Source organism: Parus major, chromosome 11 (assembly GCF_001522545.3).
Source record: "Parus major isolate Abel chromosome 11, Parus_major1.1, whole genome shotgun sequence".
In the NCBI taxonomy this organism is placed as follows: domain Eukaryota; kingdom Metazoa; phylum Chordata; class Aves; order Passeriformes; family Paridae; genus Parus; species Parus major.
The window spans coordinates 16,395,402-16,408,825 of NC_031780.1; the positions used below are offsets into that span (position 1 = coordinate 16,395,402).

The window sequence follows — 13,424 nt, forward strand, 5'->3', positions numbered from 1 at the left end:
CCTCATTACTTGTTTAGCAATGATGGAAAGGCTGGTTAGGGGTTTTTCCCCTCATTTTCTTTATTGCTTCCACTATTTTGTTTGGTTTTTTAATGCTTTTATTTTTTATTTTTGTTTGGTTTTATAATGTTTGGTTTTTTAGTGGGTGTTCTGCAAGACAGATGTTGTACAGACTGAGTTGTTTTATTTATTTCCAGGTGTAACATCCTTGGAAATTGTCCCAGTCTTTCAAATACAGCTTGGTAATTTTTAACAGCTTTGCCATAGGGATACCACAGAAATTTGCCTGCTCTGAGTTATTTGTGTTTTGGGCTTTCTTGTACTTTATTAATAATTTCTTTAGGTTCTTAAGTTCACTTCTTTGAGCACGTAGCTGGGTCTCATTTTTGCAGTCCACACCTTGATCTTGATGTACTATACTTTTGTATTCTGATTATAATTTACATTATCCTGTGCATTACGTCTGTGCACCAGTTGAATTTTAATTTGGGGCAGGTCAGTGCAGTTTTGCCTTGGTTATTTGTTTGGGTTTTTCCTCCTTATTTAAGGGTAAGTGAGACTTTCCAGGCCAGCAGAATCTCTGATGCTCTCCTTCTTCATTGGCATTCAGTTTTCTGGTTGTTTCTGTGCCTGCCCTTGAATCTTATGCCAGCCTGAGCTTTATAAACCATTTATTTATTTTTGTGCTGCCTTTATGTTGGACATGCAAAATCTCACCCCCTGAGTCACCGCCTGCTTCCTTGATATGATGCCTTTGTACTTTGTTTTTTTCATCTCCAACCTTTAACACGATGTTTTCTCTTGCTACAATTATTGCTTATGACCTCTTACGCAGGGCATTTTCCATTATCATATTTTCCCTCCACAGTATCAATAGGTCCTCTTTTGCATTCTGTCAGTGAATTTGCTTTTTCACTTAGAGTTTTGGCATATTTTCCCTTGTATTTCTATGTTTTCCCCGTGCCCTGCTGGTGAACTTTCCCTGTGCTGCTTCAGCTCAGTGTTTGGGATGGGATGCTGGATCTGTTTAAATCTATAAAGACAGCTACCCCAGGTTCTACGGCTATTCTCATGTGAGCACCTGAACTTTTCTTCCTTGATGATGATATACCACAATCCATGGGATGTTTTCTGTTTGCTCTGCAGCCAGGCACAGCTGATGCCTGTTGAGAACCTCCCTGAGCAGCCAACACTCCAACATCACCTCTGGGATCCTCTGCCAGGACTGGACACAACCCCCTCGACTGAGTGATAGCATTAAAAGATAACATTGATGTCTGTGGCAGCTCAGAGGTACACGAGCTCTTACTTAACCTCTTTTTTATTTATTTTTTTGGGGCAGATCCACTCCAATTTGGTAATTTTTTCTGAAGTATCACAAAGAATGTGCAACATCCCCACACCCATCCCTTGCCTGCCCTCACACCTCAATTTCCACAGTGGTGATAGTTGGGTTTTTTTGTTGTTGTTGTTGGTTTTGGGGTATTTTTGTGGGTTTATTTTCTTTTTCTGGTTTATATTCATGATTTCATATTTCATGGGTCTGCAGGAAACAAGTCATTCTTAATATCACGTTCTGAGCTTTTGTAAAGGAGGCAAAAAAGCCAAGACAATGCAGCATTTAGTCTTTATTCTCTTTTTCAGATATCCCATGGAGTTCTTATGTTTTCTAGGTATAATCTTATGCATAAAACATGTACCAGCCTGTTCACCTCTGGATGCTCAATTGGGAAACTGTCTATCATAACAGTGAAGAAATATCACAGTATTTATGTGTAGCAGCTAGTATTTAGACTTTATCAAGAATACTAATGTTAGTAGGGAAAGGTCACAGAGATTATGAAACAAGGTTTTTGGTTTTTTTTTTCTCCAGAAGTAACACTGCAAGTTAATATTAATGGCTGTCACATTCTGAGAAAGTATGGTTTATTTTCCTTTTAAAACAGTGGGTGTTTCAGTAGACCTACCTGAGAGCATCCTGGATTGAGACCACTGGAAAATAACAACTCCAATATGTAGTGAATTTATTTTGGCTTCTCTTCCTATAGTTTGCATTAAATGTCTTTTCCAATATTGGGAAGCATGATTGGTAACATCCATCTTTTACTCAGCTGTACTGTTTATATAACAGTAATATAATATTTATATAATTTTAAATATTTTATATTTATAAAATATTTTATGTTTTATATTTTTATAATATTTAATTTATATAATAATATAATGATATAATTAATAAAATTATTTTATTTTATTTTATTTTTATTATTGTTCACAAACAATTAGCATCACAACATTTGAACCCTTTGCTTGTATTTATCAATAATCTGCAATCTACAAAGAGCAAATCTTTGTCATGCTGGAAAAATACAGAAACATTTTCAGAATCGTCCTCTTCATCTCCTTCCCTTCTGCAACACAAACAAATGAAAAACCTTTTCAGTCAGTGTTTGACAAGAAGGAAAGAAAAGAATCGGTGTGACAGGTCAGTGTGGAGCACGTCAGCCCCAGAAAGGAAGATATTTGTGTTTTGTCCTTTGGGATACTCACAAGCTCTCTAAATAATTTAAAATAAATTGCACAGGATACTCTTGACAGAAGTGTTGCTAGAAAGGGGATTTTACTTTACCCAGGAAAACAATGCAATACATTTACATCAATGCATGGTCAAAAATGCAAATTTCAGGCCAGGCCCCACAGATGTAGATGATTGTCAGAGAATTTTTTTTAAGTCATTGGAAATATTGTCATCAGCTACAATGGAGATGGAAATCTGGTTTGTGTCTTTGCCACACAAAGATATTGACCTTCCTGACCTTATTGACTGAATTTATCACCGAGTACAACAGAACCAGTGGAATTAATGAGGCAGCAGATGCAGCTGCAAGGAGGTCAAGAAGAGGGAAGACAGACATGTGCCAACCTTTTCTAAGATTTTATTCACAAGTTGCAGCCTTTTCAATTGTCCTGGCTAAGAGATGCCTTCTGTTCTGCTGGGGGAGAATTGGATGATGCATTTGTGATCAGCACAGCACTATTTCTGCGCTGTTCACACATTTATGATCTTATGTTTTAAGACAAGATTGGGAGGTTTGTGAATTCTGAATTAGTGTCTGTAGTGTTTGTTTGGAGATGGAGTGGATCTCGGTTCTCTTTCTCTTACACCAGTTTTTCATTAGTGCTAATGCCAAGGATTTGTCATTATAAAGTACAGGAAAGGAATTTGGCATCTTTTTTGGAAAACCTATTAAAATAGTGTATAGGTTAGGAAAAAGGGCCAGACCTGTAGCAAAATAATACAGTGATGTTGATCCTGTCAGCATCAGTGGGATTGCTTTGAGCCTCTTTAAATGCAACAGAATTCTCACCTGTGAAGAGCTGTAGGAGTTCAGAAACAAAAGTAATTTAATTTGTCTCATTCTGTCTCTCGTCTGATGAAAATCTTGTAAATCTAGATCTTTGCTAAAGAATACTCCTTAGATTTCTTTAAAAATATTTCCATAAAGAGGATTTCCTGGTCTCTCAGGTAATGCTTACCTGCTCTTAACAGTTCCCACAGTTCTCCTAATATCCAACCTAGATTTGCTGTGATGAAAATTAAACCTATTTCTTCTCATCTAAAGTTCAGTTTAGCTAGAGAGCAACCGATCTCCATCTCCTTTATAATAACCTGACTTTTGAAGACAAAATGGATGGTCCCCCTCCATCTTTTCTGGTTCAGACAAATCCAATTATTTTAACCTTTTAAGATAAGCAGTATTTTCTAAGATCCTAGCAGTTTTAGTTATTATCCTCAGGAGCCTCTTTAATTTGGCTCCATGTCGCCTGGTGTGAAGACCAGCTCTTCTAGACAAGGATGCCTCCAGCCTACAAAGTGCAATAATTATCTCACTGGTGTTCTGAAGGAGTGTCTCTTAATTACATCTCTCATTTAGATTTTCCTTCCTTTTTTTACCCAAAGTGTTACTTTGGTCAGCCAGAAACAGTTTGTGGCGAGTTCCAGCCCCAGCCACTTAATCCCCAGTTTTGTAATTACAAGTTTATTTTGCCTTCCTCAGTAGAACATTTTGTACTTTCTGTACTTGTGTTTACTGAATTTCATCTTACTGACTCCAGGCTGTCTCTCCAATTTAGTAAGGTCAAAATCATCAAGAGTTCTGAGCCTGTTGTCCAAAGTACTTTCCAGCAGCCACAATATTCAGTGTACTTTATATTATTTTGCACCAATGTGTCAATAAATACCCTGAATTGTGTTAGACCTGGAGCAAATCCCTGTGAGATCTCTGGTGGTGTGTCCTCAGAGCAGGACATTTTCTTACTCATTCCTACTCACTCAGTGGGGGTTTTCCAGCATTTGTGCACTCATTTTTTAAGTTTCTTAGTGTAGTATCTTGTTTTTCTTAAGGAAGGGGCATAATGGACAGCCTGATTAAAACCAAGCCATGCCTTGCTTCCCAAAAATATCCATTTCTTAGTCACAAATGATGCTTTCTCTGTCCTGGCTCAAATTACCATCATAATTCCTATTTTGGAACTTGAATCCCCAAAAATGAACACTGCTGATAAAAGTAATGATTCCTAAAATGTATTGCAGTCCACTGTCCATCTGTGGTCTAAAATTTTTTCTACATCAGTGGATTATTGCTAATATTGCACTAATGATGCAGCGTTCACAGAGCCCAACTGGAATCTGACATGGGAACTTCACTGAGGGATCTGTGTGTCTCAAATAAATTCTGTATAAGTCAGGAAAGATGAAAACTTCCAGCATTAGTTTCAGGGGGGAAAATGCACTTTTCAGTCCTTTCAAGCTGCTAGCTGCTTCTAATGGTGGGTGCTGCCGAAAAAGCTTTTAAAACACAGACCCTAATAAGGTTTGGAACTGTTCTGTTTTCTGAAATCCAACTTGATTGGAATTTTTTTCACTTTCACTTACATTCACTGAGTGTAAATCTGTGCTCTGGACTGTTACAGTGAGCTGTTTCATTTGTGGCCTATTTAATGCCACTGCAGTTGTGGCTTTTATTATTTTTTTCTGCCTTCTTCAGGCTATGTCTATTTCCAGACAGTCTGAAAAATAATCATCAATTAGTAAAGAACTAAGGGGCTTGAGTAAATTAATCAAAATAAATTTAATCAATTTCATCTCTTAATATGTCCAATCAATTCTTTCTCAAGTTTTCTGAGAAAATCTATTAATTATTTTAAATAGTTTGCATAACGTGCTTTGAGTGACATCTCTTCATTTAACACACCACTGTTTCTTCATTTGTCTTCTGCCCTGCAGAGCTCTGCCTTATTTGCTGTTTGATTGTGGCCAACTCTACTCCTTCTAAACTAATCAAAATAACCAATCTGCTACAGTTTTTATTTTAGTTCCACAAACACTCCATTTTTTTTTTTTAATCTGCAAAAAAAAGAATATTTCTGTTTATGTCTTTGTTTTCAAGTAGTGAAAGTAGGATGACAAGAGACGTGACAGTGACTGGGGCAATGGAATTTAATGCAGAGATCCAGGCAGCTGAAACTCTGTGAAATGATGGCACAAATTTCTCATTAATTGTAACTTGCAGTAGTACAGCAGAAAGAATTGAGGAGTAAGGAAGAAAACATAAAATATTTGCATGAAATGAAAGTATCTTTTCTCTCTGTTTGTATTTTTACAGCTCCCTGAGGGGGGAAACAAAAAGCTTGATTTCTAGGAGGAATTTGTGCCACAGGTCCTTGCTGACCTTGAGGAGGCTGATGAAGATCTGTCAGTGTAGGCAGGAGCAGACAGCTCAAAGCCTCGGGTCCCCTGATCCCAAGCACATGTCTTGATCTGGAAATCCCAGAGCAGCACAACTTAGTGGCTCTGAGACCAGAATGTCTCTTCTGATACCAGTTCAGGGCTCAGGAATATTCACCCTTATCATGCAGACAAATTCCCTGGGTCTGTCTGTGCTGTGCCTCTTAGTCTGTAAATTCTGAAGGAATATTAGTGTGCCTCAGCCTCACCTTGGTGCTGTGAGAATAAAAGCTCTGGCTTGTTGGAATATTCATCAAACCCATGAGGGTATCATAAAAAAGGCTTTTTCTACCCTTCTCTGGAGGGTTTAAGGAGGTAGACAGCTCCCCATATTCAAAAGTAAAGGAATTTGCTGTGGGGCTCTGGCTGTCTGGGCAATGTAATGGGAAGATGGCAGTCCCAGCATGTGGGACATCCAGCTGGGAGATTGGATTCTTATCACTAACACTAGAAAGGGTTGAGATCAGCTGCAGCAATCGAGACAAAAAAATATTACAGAAAACAGTATCAGTGTGGTGCTTTGTGTCCTGGGCAAAGGAAAATCTTGCTTTTCAGATATCTAGAACTGAGCAGAGTATTGATAAGTGCAGCTGTTCAACATTCCCAACTGCTTTGTGAGTTTAGAGCCGCCTTTCCATTTCTTTTCTGCATTTTTGTTCATATTTTAAGTTTGTTTACCACAGCATCTTGTATTGTTTAGCTTTTCCTATGCATTTTCAGGGTTATCATTTTCCGAGTTCTCTGAGTTTTCTTTCCTCTGGGCTCAGGTTTCCTCCCAGCTCTGACACCCTCAGGATCCTGCTGGTCCCCAGGTGTGAGAGCCTGTTCTGAGCTGTGTGTGGCAGGGGACTCCTGGTGCCAAGGGTATTTTTTCTGCCCTGCTTTCCCTCCATCATCCTGCCCATCCCAGTCCCCAGGGTCACCTCCTGCAGCCTGGCTGCGAGGCTCTGCCCTCCCTCCCTTCTCCCAGCCCATCCCCAGCAACACACAATGCTCAGGTACAAAAAGAGAGCCACGAGTTAGCAGGGAGAATTATTGCCTCTTTGCATTTTTGCCTGGATTTTCTGCAAGGTTTCCCACAGTAAACTTTGATTTCAGTGCAAAATTGAAATTATTTTCTTCTGAAACTTTAAAAAATAAGTGACTTTTCTGCCCTCCCACCACTTCACCTTTACACACTCTCATCCCTCACTACCCTTAATTTTTCTGGTGACATCAGGAAGCAAAGCCCTTTCTTTGCATAAGAACAGATCTGGAGCTGCTTGTGCTTTACACCACTCACTGTCCTCTCACCAGACCCCAATCCTGTACTGCAGCCCAGGATGCTGGAATGTTGTGACTCCTGAGAATGCAGGTGATTATTCATTGCTGTTTTATGGAGAAGGCTGGAGGACATAGCTGCAGTTACTGGAAGAACCCTGCGTTAAGCTGATTTCAGGTGATTTAAGCTGCAAATTAAATAGACTGGACAGGAAAGAAAATGCTGCTGCTCCTGTTTAACCACTGAGGTGAAGAGGGATTAAGGACTGAATTTTTTACAGACTACTGGAGACTTACAGAGTCAAATGGCTGCTGTGGTGCCAAGTGGGATTTTCAAATGCATGAGAATGTCCATCTCCTACCTGAAGGACTCACACCTCGATTTGTTTCTTTAGGTGTGTAAGCAGCTTTGAAATCTGCTTCAAAGGGACTTGCTTGAAGCCACACAGACATTCTGGGACACGGCACAAACCTGATTTCAGATCTCATACATTCTTGTCCTGAATCTTAACACAGCACCTGTTCTCTTAAAAAACAGTAGAATTCACTGAAATATTTCAATTCACTTAAACTTTTCTGTATGCAGCACTTCAGCTTATTTGTCTCTGTAGTAATAACCTGTTAGATCAGGAAATGCCTTAAATATTTGTGTGATAAATATCAAGAATTTCTGTTTCCTTTCTCAGCTCTTCTTTTCTTGTTGATTTACTTATAAAAAAAAAGCTAGGACAAATTACAGAGCTCTACATTTTTTCCTGAAAGTTGTGTGATTTGTGGTCATTTAATCCCTCCTGGGAAGAAGCTTCCTAGTGTGTCTTTCCATTCTGATAAATATTTTTCAGGTAGAAAGCAATATATTTGGCTGAATAAAGAATCTCAGGGAGAGCAAAAGAAAGCCATTAGCAGCTGTGGATAAATCTCCTTCTCCTACAGGTTTTCCAATATACAGTGGGCACTTCCCAACACACCATGGGAGAAAGCATGATTTTAAGTGCCATTAAATGCTGCACAGTAAATATCCCCTGTGCATTGCAAGCATCCAGGGTAGCCCATGGGAGAAGGCACTGAATTTAATACTGGAATCTTTATTTGCTCTCTGTTCTCTTCCTTGCTTCTCCTCAGACAATGTTCTGCTCTGAAGGGTCTCAGAACAAACTCCAAATTTCTGCTTGTTTTTTGCCCTCCTCTCATCAAGTATCATGTTACATCTCCTCTCTATTTTTAATTTATTTCATTGTTTGTTCACTTGTTCTTAGGGTTTTTTTTTTCTTTGTAGGTGGTGGGATCCAGGGCTTGCACAGGGAAATGCTCTGTAGCATTGGAATTCTTGCAGGTTTTTTTAAGGATTTCATGCTCTCCACTGCAGCTGGACTTTTATATTTAGCTGGAACACTATCATTCTCTTTCATTCATCTTTTATATTGCAAACAAAACCCATGGAATGGAAGTTAATTAGGCTATCTTGATAATTCTGAGCAGTAAAAGCTATGGAAGGAAGAATTGTGAGCGAAGTTCTTATGAAGAATCCAAGAGGAGTAAAAAAATGAGCAAGAACAGAGACTGTGAGAAAACAATAAACAGACAACTCTTAAAGGTCAGGGCTGGGTTTTGTGGTTCTTTTGGGTTTTAGGGACAGGCTGGGCTCTCCCTGGGCTCTCTGTCCCTGTAAGGAGGGTCTCAAGCCTATGGCAAATCTATCAGAAGGGCAGCTGGAGTAAAGGCTCAGCTGCCACAGGAAAAAAAAGCTGGAAATAAATTTGTGTAACAAAGAAATAGAAAATCTTAAATGACCACAGAACTCTAATCTCTAACAAGATTTTTTGCTTGAATATCTGTCAAAAAAGAGGGAGAAATAAGCACTTCAGGTGTTATTCTCAAAGGTGTGAGAAAGCTGAAGGGGACTTCGCAGTGTGGATTTAACTCCAAACTAAAAATTGTCCACTTTTAAGATTCCCTTAATAAACTGAGTAACGCAGAAACTGCAGTGGGAAATCCACCATTCTTTTCTGATTTTGAACAGTTGAAAATATTACATATTTTTCAACATTTCTTTATAAATAAAACGTAAATCAGGTTTCAAAATGTGACTGGCAAATGCAAAAAACGCACCTGAAATCTAATTTATGTAGTCTCTGCATTTGAAAGCTGCTATTCCACATATGAAAAGTGGGGTTATATTGTTGGCATATCAAGACAGTCCCACTGGCTCCTGATAGCTCTCATTTTATTGCATACTGTAAAGAGAGCTTCTGGGTTTGATTTTAATTATATGTTCTTCACTGCAAATATGTGCTGCCTTCCTGCTTCCACCACAGTAGATAAAGGATAACCAGGATGGCAGAGTTACACCAGCATGAGGAGGAGAAAATCAGACCCAGGGCCACAGTAAGAAAAAAAGTTATTAGTGGTCTAGAAGTGAATCAGCCTCTCTCCTTTTGATTCTTTTCTTTTGAATTAGTTATAGTTCTATTAATATTTTATTATATATTTTATGTATGTATTATATAGTTGTGTTATATTAATATTTTTGCTTTGTTTGCTAAGAAATGCAAATGAAAATTTAAAAAAAAATTAAATTACTTCAAGGTTTTCCTCATTCACCAGCCAAATGTATATGCCTCAGAAACTAATATAGCTCTTTGATGGGAATTGCTTATTTTCTGTTGACAGCTTTTTAGTAAAAAAGATAGAAATCAGATTGAATTTCGACAGTGAGAAATTGAGAGCTTGTTCTACCAGCAGGAATCTCAAGGCCTCTAATTTTACCTCTGTGAGCAAAGATGAACCAAGAATATCAGCAACCTACTTTCCTGCCACAGAAAGAAACACAGCACCCTAAAAGTCAATCTGAAACATAGATTTGTCCAAACTTCAGTGATTTCACCTCAAATGTGGCAGTGTATGAGCACAGCAGAGGTGCTGGGGTTTGCTGTCAGTGGCAGCTGACAGTGAAATAAAGCACAAAATAAAGCACATCTTGGATTTGCTCACCATGAGTGGGGCAGGCCCTTCCTGATGACCCCAAATCCCAGCCAGGCACCAATCCTGCTCCAACCAGCCCTGGGAGCAGGGCTTTAGCACAGGGAATTTCTCCTGCCTCCCTCTGTCCCTGGGGAGACCTTCAGGTTATTTCTATTAAATGAATATTTCAATAAGTGTCCATCTGACCACTGCTATTGACGTGAGCTCCACAGAATCAGAATGAGATCATTAAAATATAAATATCAAAACACTTTGTCTTTTTTGCAGTGTGTGGCAGCATTTTTCTGCTTTGTCCATTTTTGTGTCCTATTCTGAGTAATCCAACATTGTTTTTAGTCTCTGTAATATATCTTCATAACAGTTCTTCCTATGCAGCAGCATCAGGAACCAGGTCAGGCTAATTCTTTTCCATCACACTGTATTTTCTTGTGTGCTAACGCTATTATTTCATGCTCACTTCTTTCCTCATGGTATTACTGCTGCATCATCTTTCATCTTTATCATATTGTTTTACTTCCTTTCATCTTGTAATTTTTTCTGTCAAATGATTGTGTCACCTCAACAATCAGATATGTGCCCTGGTACATTGGTTCACAGCATGTTTCCACCTAAAAAATCCCACCAAAATGTAATCTTCACACTGATTTATGATAAAATAGTAGATTTTCTTCTTGTGATGAAGTGCTAATTTTTTATCATCAAAACAGGTATTTTTGATCATAAAAATCCCAAGAAGAATAAATTAACCATCCCAAGTACTTTACAACAAGGAAAAACATAAAGATTTCTCTTTCTTTCACAATTTCTATTTTACAGTCCCCACTAGAGATTGGCTACTTTTAGAAAACCTCACTGTAACTCCAGAGGAAAATTTTCATCTTAGGAAGTGTGTGAGTTACACAAAGCTGAATCCAGGACAGAACTGTGGCTCCTACCAGTCAGGCTTCCCAGGGCACATGGAAAGGATCTAATTCTGGATTATGAGTGTGCTTAGACACAGCTTTGGACAGGCCAAGCCTGCCAGGGCCAGGGCTGCTGGGGATTGGCAGTCAGGTGCCACCAGAGCTGGCAGAACACTCACAAGTACAGATGAAGAGTTCCATTCTTTGCCCTTTGCTCTCTGGCCTTCAGCAGCACTCTCCCTGCACAGGAGGGATGGCTTTGCCCCTCTCCCTGCACAGGAGGGATGGCTTTGCCCCTCTCCCTGCACAAGAGGGATGGCTTTGCCCCTCTCCCTGCACAGGAGGGGAGGGTTTCCCCCTCTCCCTGCACAGGAGGGGAGGTTTTGCCCCTCTTCCTGCACAGGAGGGATGCCTTTCCCCCTCTCCCTGCACAGGAGGGATGGGTTTGCCCCATGGCAGCCGGGCCAGTTCTTCAGCCAGGGCTGACAGGGACTCAAGTTGTGCTCACTGCAGAGGCTCCTCTCTGCTGCTGCCCTTGACTTCCCTCTGCAGCTGGCAGAGGTGACTGAATTCACACAGATGTGTTCCATACCCACCACTGGATTAATTTGCACCAAAATATGGAGGTCTGAACTGGAGCAGTTGAGAAATTAGGCACACTGCCTATTGTGTTGTCTGCAAGGTCAGAATTCCCTTAAGGACAAAGCCTGTGGATATTAATCTCCTAAATCCAGCCATAAAGCTGATGAGACAGAGCCTTTGAGCACTGGAGCTGTGGAGATGCTGAAGAGCTGATTTGGCATCAAATGGTCTCCCAGTGCTATAGTAGGGACAGAAACTTTTAGTCAGAACAGCAATAGCAGCTCAAAGCACCTTTGGAAAATTCCATGGAGGGTTACTTGCTCTGTACCCCTGTTCTGCCCCTCTGGAGAGACACAGGGGCCTCAGGAAGCAAAGTGAATTCTTGGCATCCAGCTCCATGGTGTCTCTCCAGACAGATGACAGCAGCAGAAAATTGGGTTCCACATTTACAAACTTAGTACACTAACTTAAATCAAAGTCAGCCTTGTTCTGCAGACAGGTTTTCCCATGTTCTCACACCTCTACTTTTAATTAAAATGCTGACAATCAGGGATAAGGGGAACAAAATACAAAGGTAATCATGTACAGAAAAACATATTTCACCAGAGCATAAGCTATTAGCACTTCCTCGGCTATCTGATCATCTGACAGGCTTAAGGGGAACAGTGATGTGAATTTCAAATCTCCAGCTGCTCCCCCAGGAGCCTCTGTCTCATACAGTTTGTACTGAAGTGAGACAGTAGAATGCAAAAATGAGGGAAAGGAAAACACATAATGCTGCAGGATGGATAAACATAGGAACAAGGCTAAATTCAGCCCTCTTTTAGTGCCGCTGACTTTGATGCATGCGGTGGTTTAGGAACATCTGTCTCAGAGCGGCACAATCCCACACCTGAACCAGCATTTGTCACTCCTGGATGTTTAGCTCTGTAGGACTCAATCCATTCAGGAAATTAAGCAGATGTCTAATGCTGAACAGATGAGCACTTTCACTGAAGTCAAAACAATTACAATTAAATGTTCACCCTTGCTCAGCTGCAGCCTGAGTGAGGGATCTTGTTTCAGATGGTTCTCAAAGGCCTGGCCACACTGCAGATTGTCCTTTTCCACCAAGGCTCTCCAAGCCGGCTCTGAGCTTCTCTTGGATGATTTTTTCACAGTGCTCTCTGTGTATGAATTGATTTCAGTCACCCAGGTGCTCCCTGTGACTGATCTGACCCAGCCAGTGGCTGTGGATGGGCAGCCCTAAAGAAGTCAGGTGCCCGGCTGCTTCCCAGCACTCGTCTTCTCCTACAGGAACAAAAAGATGATTTTTATGCCTAGGAAAAGCTGCAGCCTAAAAATGACATGAGAGCTGACAGAAGGATCCTGACTGCTGAAATTGGAAGTGATACTTCCCAGCATGGCAGGCAGCTGGCTCAGTGCTTTGCAACCTGCCTCCAGTCACATTCCATAGGCTTTGGGAAGGGGAAAGGAGGTCCTGAGGAGCAAGGATTATACAATGTGTATTTACAGTGATCTGCCTATCAAGGGTGAAGGTAGCAAGAACTCCTTCAGTAATGGGATTTAGCACAATTTTAGGTTTTTATTTCGCTGGAAGCTACTCACAGCTAGCCCAAGGATGTGGTGCTTGCAGCATCCAGGGAGCACAACAGACTAGGCAGAGCACAGGTCAAACATAATTGCAGTTCTCATGTTTGCTCTCGTGCCCTCATGTCACTGGTTAAGTAGGATTTTCTCCATGTGGAAATAATTTCCACATTTTAGCTCCTGAAAGGAACTGAAAGGCTGTAGGTGTTGCACAGGTAATCACTAATCACTGCAGGCAGACACACTCAGGATTTTGCAGCTGGGTTTGCTGCATTCCTGGCTGACTTTGGGCACTTCTGACCTGAGAGTTCCCGAGTTCA

The 13,424-nt window shown here is 40.4% G+C and overlaps 1 long non-coding RNA gene across 1 annotated transcript; it reads right to left on the reverse strand.

The window, feature by feature from the left end:
• Positions 1–12,010: 12,010 nt before the first annotated feature.
• Positions 12,011–13,164, reverse strand: LOC117244999. Its single transcript, XR_004499077.1, has 2 exons — positions 13,123–13,164; positions 12,011–12,804 (listed from the first exon to the last, which is right to left on the reverse strand). It is a non-coding gene; the product is annotated as an uncharacterized LOC117244999 (long non-coding RNA).
• Between the last annotated feature and the right edge of the window lie 260 nt (positions 13,165–13,424).